We start from the raw sequence: 7,862 nt of genomic DNA on the forward strand, positions 1-7,862 counted from the left end.
TTGCTTACCTTGAATTGTCAAATCTTCTAAATTATTCGTTTTGACGCCTTCTCCTGGTGCATAGAGATAATTTGTCTTTCTTTTGTCGCTTGTCTTCCCTGCTAGATTCTGGAAATGACGTTCAGAGGTGACGTCCTTTGGGTTGTACTTGGGTGTCTCTCTTTGCCAATTAGCAGCTCCACATCTCCTACCCAAATTGCCTATCTATCCTGTGTGCTTAAGTATTTATGTGACTCCCATTACCATGATATCTAAGCACCTCACAATCTCTAATATATTTACCATTACAACACCCTGTGAGGCAGGGCAGCAGTGCAATTATCCCCATTTTACAGATGGGGGAACTGAGGCACAGAGAAACTCCATGACTTGCCCAAGGTCACCCAGGAAGTCTGTGGCAGAGCAGAGAAATAAACCCACTCTCCTAATTCCTAGGCAAGCACCCTAATCACTGGATCATCCTTCCTCTCACACATTCTCAGATAAAAAGATTCTTTGTACTTCTATATCAACTTTTATTATTAATCATTGTAAAGTTGTCAACACAATAAATGTTTCCTGAACCCTAAAAGTCAGTTTGCCCAGAAGTGCTTTGCTAACTTTGTGAAATAACTTCTCCTCTGACCCAGATACAGTGTGTGTGCAATGCACTTTGTAATGTCACTCCAATGAGCATCAAGATTTCTACCTCAATATGACATCTGTAGGCCAGGCAGTCATTGTTCTGATCAGCAGCATTCTTATGGTTGTGTCGGTACCTGAGCAGCTGCTGACACCAAAGAGACTTTGGGCTGTATGAGATCATTTGAAAATTTGCAGTAGCAGGGCATTTAGGATCTGCAAACAAAACCATTCAAACAAGAATAGTTTTATTTTCCTCTAAATTGGAAGGAAGAAGAAAAAGGGACAACACTTGATTTAATTTGGATTAAAAGAATGCTGTTGGGTTTTGGGTTTTGGGAAAGATGAGTTTTGATGTTACCTTAAACTGGTAAAAAAAATATGAAAGTTCCAGCTGAAACTGTTTCCTCTGGAGTTTATTTCTAAAATCAAAACACCTCTCTGATTTGAAGTCCTAAACCTACTGCTGTGAATAAAAACGTGCAGCCCATTCACTTATTCACTCTGGACAAATAAAAGGGCAACGATTGAAATCGCAGTGGGGTGAATAAAGCCTGCTGATCGGAATGAAGGATACTTATATTTCAATAAACATATGTTGGTCTCAGGTATTATTGGTTTAAGTCACAGTCTCATTTGAACTTAAAGAACCGTTTGCTTTAGCTGCTCAAAGGCCAGGCTTGTCATCAAGGAAGTAAGATTTCTTCTGTTCCCCCCAGCTGGAAGAAAAGTGATTGGAGGTGATAGGGGAAGGGACAGGGCACACAAAAGAAAAGAAACACACATGCACACACATACACAACTTCTTACAATGGTTCCAGCGTGCCCTTCCGTTGGCAGGAATCCTTTTGATCAAATCCTTGCCCTGGGCTGAATGTGTTTTAATGAGCGTATAGACACTATCTTTTCTTTCCTAGGCATATTTTATGTCCTTAAGGCTAGACAAGTAAAGTTTGCACTTAAATTATAAGGTGTTATTTTTACGTATATTCCAGCAAGAATGCTTAGCACTTCAGTATGTTAAGGCTCAACTGTTCCAAACTGAAGGACACAAGAAAAATAGTAGAGAATGAAACTTGAAGTGGTGGGTAATTGTTTTCTTAACGTGTTTTCTTTGCAGGTGATACGGAATTATGATGAGTTAGGCAGGACTTTTCAAAGGAGCTGAAGAGAGCTAGGTGCCCAGATCTCACTAAACTTCAATGGAAGCTGAGCACCTAACTTCCTTCAGCTCCTTTGTAAATTCTAGCAGAGATATTTAGTTCATCCTGCATGAGCCTGCATCCCAGCGGAGTGGAGCCTACTGAAGCCTTGCATAGGTACAGCCTTCCTCCACAGGCTGTCCGGTATAGTCAGCAGCCTTCTAGTGAATAGAGAGCTATGGTTTTAATGATAGCATGAAAAAGGCCATGCATCAGAAGAGCATATTCTGAACTCCTTGGTGTAAATCACAGTTATTGCCACCACAATGGGCACTAACTGGCACATTGTCAGTCTGCAAGAGGCCAAGGAGTCTATAGACATAGAGAATAGGCTACCGCATGTGTTCACCTCATGTGTGAAGCAGATTGATGGGACAACATGCAGGAGCTTGGTTTAGCAACTGCCCTGACCTACCTGTTCTGCGGCTAGTGGGAGACCGCCATTCCTCAGGGCTGCCAATCTGATGCTCCTGGTGAGCACTAAAGAACACATTAAACATAAAAATACATTTGACAAAAGGTGAATGTTGTTTATCTACTCAGCATTTGTGGGGAAAGGTGACATTTCATCAATGTGTTATCAGGTACTAAATAACAACATGGTATCAAGAAAGAAAACTAATGAAAATATTCATCACAAACTTTTGCTTTACTTGCTCAGTGTAAAAGAGAAAATTGGAGGAAAATGGATGCCAAGACCTCTGTGCAGAAAAAGGTAAGCCTTCCCTGAATTGGGATGGCTGAAGTTGAAAGAAAGTTTTATCTTGACAGCAGCTGCCAAAATCAAAACCTTTTTCAAAGATTTTTTGATCTGAATCACAGGGGGTGGAACTTATCCAAACAGGAACCCTGCAGATTTCTTCAACTTCTGGTGACAAAGGTATGACATTTATCATTTGTGACTGTTATTCCATGTGTGCTAATTGCCAAAACGAAGCTTTCAAAAATGCAACTTTTATTTGTGACTGATGCATTTTGTAAATAAAAGGATGCCAAACGTTTAAATCCCAAGTTTTGTAGCCCATGGTACCAACTGTTTATTTCCCATGTAAAACTGCCTGCACTTAGCTAATGGCTCCATTTGTATTTACAGTACAGTTTCAATAAAGTTTATTGCTGTGTAGCTTTTGCTTAGTTATCAGGTATGTAAGATGTAACTATCTCTTTTTGTTAGCGCATTATTGCATAAATAATAGGAATATGCCACAGGAACATAGGAATTGCCTTACTGTATTGGCCCATAGTCCATCTAGTCAGGTATCCTGTGTCCCATAGTGGCCCATATCAGAAGCTTCAGAGGAAGATATAAACCCCGCAATGGACAATTTTGCAGTAACTACAGCTATGGAGGAAGGAATTTCCTAACCCATAGCAGTTGGTGACTGGCATTTTTTTATCCTAGCTAGTGTTAATGAAGATGATATTATTTTATAGATGTCCAGTTCTGTTTTGTATCAGATATTAAGATAATATCTTATGACAGTGGATTCCATGGGTTAATTACATGTTGTGTAAAAACAGTAGTGCTTAACTGTATTGGGTTCCTGTATTATATAATAAGGTAAATAGGAACTCCTGAGTTACCTTCTGTAGACTGTTCATTATTTTATATACTTCTGTCATGTCACCTCTTATTCATAGCCTCCCTAAATTTAGTCCTACTTTTTAAAAATCTGGCCTCAAATGGAAGTCATTGCATGAATCTGAACTCTGCCCTTCGCTGTAACTGTTCTGTTTCTGCTATACCTTTTTTTTTTTTTTAAATGAGGGAACCAGAACTGAAACTGTTAAAGGTAAGAGTGTGCCATCAATTTTTTTCATATAACAGCATTACAGTATTTTCACTATTATTCTCTATCACTTTCTTAATGCAGCTTAACAAGAGATTGTGGCCAATCAAAACAATTGCAACAAAAATGTTTGTCCCCTCAAGTTTTAATTTAAAATATTTTGTAAATTTAAAAAAATGTAATGTCTAATAGCACCTTTTTTCTCCCAAATTTGGAGTCATGGATTTTTTTTTGTTTTGATTCAATGGCCCAGCTAGTGTGTATGTATTAAATGGAATTGCTTATTTGATTCTGCTAAATAGGGTGGAGGATCCTTTTTTCAGTGTTTCCTGGCTGTAAGATTTATTGGCACATTGCAATTTAGAAAATAATTCATTCATAAACTAATCTCAAGGATATCTGACTAAAAAAACCCCAAAACTCAACTTTGGGGCTTTATCTGTTAGAAAGAACATGTAGAGAATTACAATTATATGAGAGTAAGTCTGAAAATGTTATGTTGAAAAATGCCCATGCATTTTATTACTTGTTCACAAAAAAATCTCAATGCACAACTTAGCTATATCACGGGCAGAGTTAAATTAGCCACGCATGTTTAGATCAAGAAACACCTCTTCTGCCTACCACACAGGGACCCCTGGTTTACAGGAAACATGAACACTGAAATACCCACAATTCTATCTGTAAGAATATATTTTGGTTGGATATACACAAAACAAAACAAAATTGAGTATTTAAAAATGCATCAGTACACAATACTACTATGTCATTGATATATGTATCATACAGAACATGAGCTTCCTTATAAAAATAGTACCATAGACGTTGCTCATAACAGTGCAGTATCATTTTTGTAAGATGTAATGTTCTGGAAAATCACAAGATATTGTAGTAAAATAAGTAAGTAAAAATAAGGGTAAGTGCAATAGCTTTTTCTCTATGCTTTATAGCACTTGCCATTACTTTAGTTAGTGGATAGCCTAATACATAAGCCAGTGTTTTTTTCAAGGAAATGATCAAAACAGGAATATCCATCATGAAGTTAAGGGGCTCATAGTATATCCCTAGTCAGGCCCCAATCCTGCAGCGATATCTGTACAGGCAGACCCCTGTGCCCTTAAGGATGTCATTGAGGGGCCAAGGGGCTTAGGATGCATCAAAGAGCATAAGGTTCTGTCTACCCTAAAACTACACTCTTGGAACTAGTTTGTGACGCTCTCCTCTGACCTTGTTCCCACAAAGACGGTAGAATTGTGTCCACGCAACAGCCTGATTCACAACACAACTATGTATCAACAAAGTCCGTATTAACATACTGGCTACCCGTATTTAGGAAGAAGGATGGTCTAGTGTTTAGGGGACAGATTTTTAAAGGTATTAAGGTGCTTTGTGGGATTTTCAAAAATATCTAGGTGCCTAACACCCATTGAAATCAATGAGTTTTAGGAGCCTAGATCCTTTTGAAAATCTCCCTTAGCATGTAAATACCTTTAAAAATCTGGCCCTAGTGTGAGCCTTGGAAGACCCAGGTTCAATTTGCTGAGTCACTAAGGTCCAGAATTTGTATTTAGGTGCCTAAAGATGCAGGTAGGCACCTAGTGGGATTTTCAATAGGGCCTAGGCATCTATCAGAGTCTTTAGGCACCTTAATACATTGAAAAATCTTGCCCTTTGTCTTTCTGTGCCTCCATTCCTCCCCCCCCCCCCCCGACCTCCCCACCTCCAGAATAAACCCTTAAAAGACTGTGAGGCATTCAGATACCACAGTAATGAAGGGCTTATAAGTATCTTGATAGTACTGCTGCATTCTGGAAAACGTGGCCTGTTGTTGTACACAAAATATCCCATAGTGCACAGGTACAATTAAGGAATCCCTTCTACATGCCCAAGGAAGTGGTTACAGGAAGACAACTGTTCTCTAGCCTAGAACGCTGGCATGGTTGAAACTGTTAGCTGCCCAATTGCTAACCAAGTATTAACCATGGTGTGTGAGAGCACAGATTACATTTACAGCCAACCATGTCACTAACTGACTACAAACTCTATCAGAAGTTGCCATGTAGATGGGGCCCAAGTGTCTTGAAACAGGCACCTCGTGTTTTCAAAAATGTCCCAAGTTTTCCTTTGTTAAACACGCACTGGAGCCAGGCCAGTTCCACCCAGCTCTTGGCCTTCCACACCCTCCAGAGGCAAGGGAGGATACGCTGTTGATGTGGGGTTAAGTGAACAGGAAAGCCATTAAAATGTATGTGATTTTGGCAAGGCACTGTATTTTCCCAGTATCACTTCTGTGGCTGTCTAGATATAAATAAATAAATAAATATTATGTTTTTAAAAAGAGTGACAAGGGGAAGAGAGGCGAGAGGAAGCAGTAAAACATTCTGTGTTAGGGTTTCCTTCAATCTAAGCCTAACTGAACCATTGGGATTGGTTTATAATCTAAAACCCTGGCAACAGGGGACTGGAGCACATAGCTATGTCAAAACCTGTGTTTCAGAAATGTTCAAAGTGAGCCAGGCTGGTCGAAAACTTTCTGTTGAAACTGTTTTTCATGGAACATTTGTTTTTTGACTAAATGGTATTTTTCACTAAAATTGTCTGCTTGCCATGGAAAATGTTGACTTCTAGTCATACAATTGAATACCCAAAAATCATAAAGATTTTGTTTTTCAACTTAAAGATCTGAAAAAAAAATGTGATTTGGAACTGCTGCTGTGATGCCTCATAGGAGCTGCAATTCAATTGCTTGATGCCCCTCTTCTTCCCTATTGCCAGGCCCGGCTGGATTACATCTTCCATGATACCTTGTGGCCAGGGACTCCCAGGATGCACCATGGTGGCCCAGTGAATGGGATGACTGTGGTGCACCATGAGAAATGTAATCATGTCAGGGAGCTCAGTGTATAGAGGCAAACAGGGTAATGAGGCATTTGAATGACAACCCCTAAAGTACCACAACAGTATTTCCAAATCAAAATCTTTGGTTCTGGGCTGAAAATATTTGGATTTTGTTTTTTCACCAAAAGTCAGATTTTTCTGTAGAAAAAATATTTTCTGATCAGCTCTAATAATGGTGTTTCTTTATTTTTTTACTTCTTTTTTTATAGCCAAACCACCCTTCTGACAGTCACTCACTCCCCAGAGAGGAATCTTGTTAGGTGAGAAGGGTGTTGAGATAAAGGTATACTTTGGGGGGCAAGAAGAGAAATTCAGGCATATCTCTAGGAAAAAACCATATGAAACTCAAGTATGTGAGTTCTGTAAACAGTAAATTGAACAAATCAGTCTCAAGTTGTGGGGCATGAAGGGAAAGAAACTGTAAAATCAAATTATTTTATGCAAAATACTCACACCATATCACCACACTGACGTCACTGGAGTTGTCCACAGGTCACCTACTTTATGGAGCCTTCTCAAAGCAAAGTGATTCTATTTATCCATATGGGCCGCTATGCGGCCCCCAATGCATTACCTGGGCCACAGGCTGAGAACCAGTGCCCCCTACTAATCCCTTTACAGACCCCAATGACCCAGCCCACCCACAGACCCCTCCACAGGGTGGGGCCAGGAGCGAACCCCAGGCATGGGGCTGCAGGGTAGCCCCTACCCTGACCCCGCCACATGGCAGCCCCAACCCTGGACCCCACCGGGGGGTTCGGGCAACAGGGCAGGGCAGCCCGCAGTGTGGGGCAGGGCGGCCCAGCATCCCCAACCCCAGACTCCACCATGTGGGGCAGGGCAGCCGGGACCCCAGACAGGGTGGAAGGGAAGCCAGGACCCCGGACCCAGCCAGGCAGGGCATCAGGGCAGCCGGGGCCCTGGACCCCACCGTGCCAGGAGGTAGCTTTGCCCACACTCCCTACCCCGCAGGCCCAGCGGCCTTTAGCACACAGCTGGCGTGCACTATGGTGATGGGTGCAAGATAATATAAGGAGAAAGAGATGATCCAAGTATACTTAATCCAGTGTGGGGAGATGGACTAGAAGTCATGTCCAGCCCTACATTTCGATGATTTCTAGGATCTTTGGTGCTTTGCAGGCATCACCCTATCTAATCCAGTTTTCAGCATCGCAGATTCTGCATATTTCCTGTATCTCTCCCTGATCTGTATAGTCTTCATTCTTGCCTACACTGGGAATATAACTGAATTTGAGCCAGTGACTGCTGGACACCAGTGTAGTCGCAACAATATCTGCTGTAGACAAGATCAGCCATGATTTGTACCAGTGCAGCTAATCCCTGCTCAAAA

The sequence above is a fragment of the Mauremys mutica genome, chromosome 3 (genome assembly GCF_020497125.1).
Source record: "Mauremys mutica isolate MM-2020 ecotype Southern chromosome 3, ASM2049712v1, whole genome shotgun sequence".
In the NCBI taxonomy this organism is placed as follows: domain Eukaryota; kingdom Metazoa; phylum Chordata; order Testudines; family Geoemydidae; genus Mauremys; species Mauremys mutica.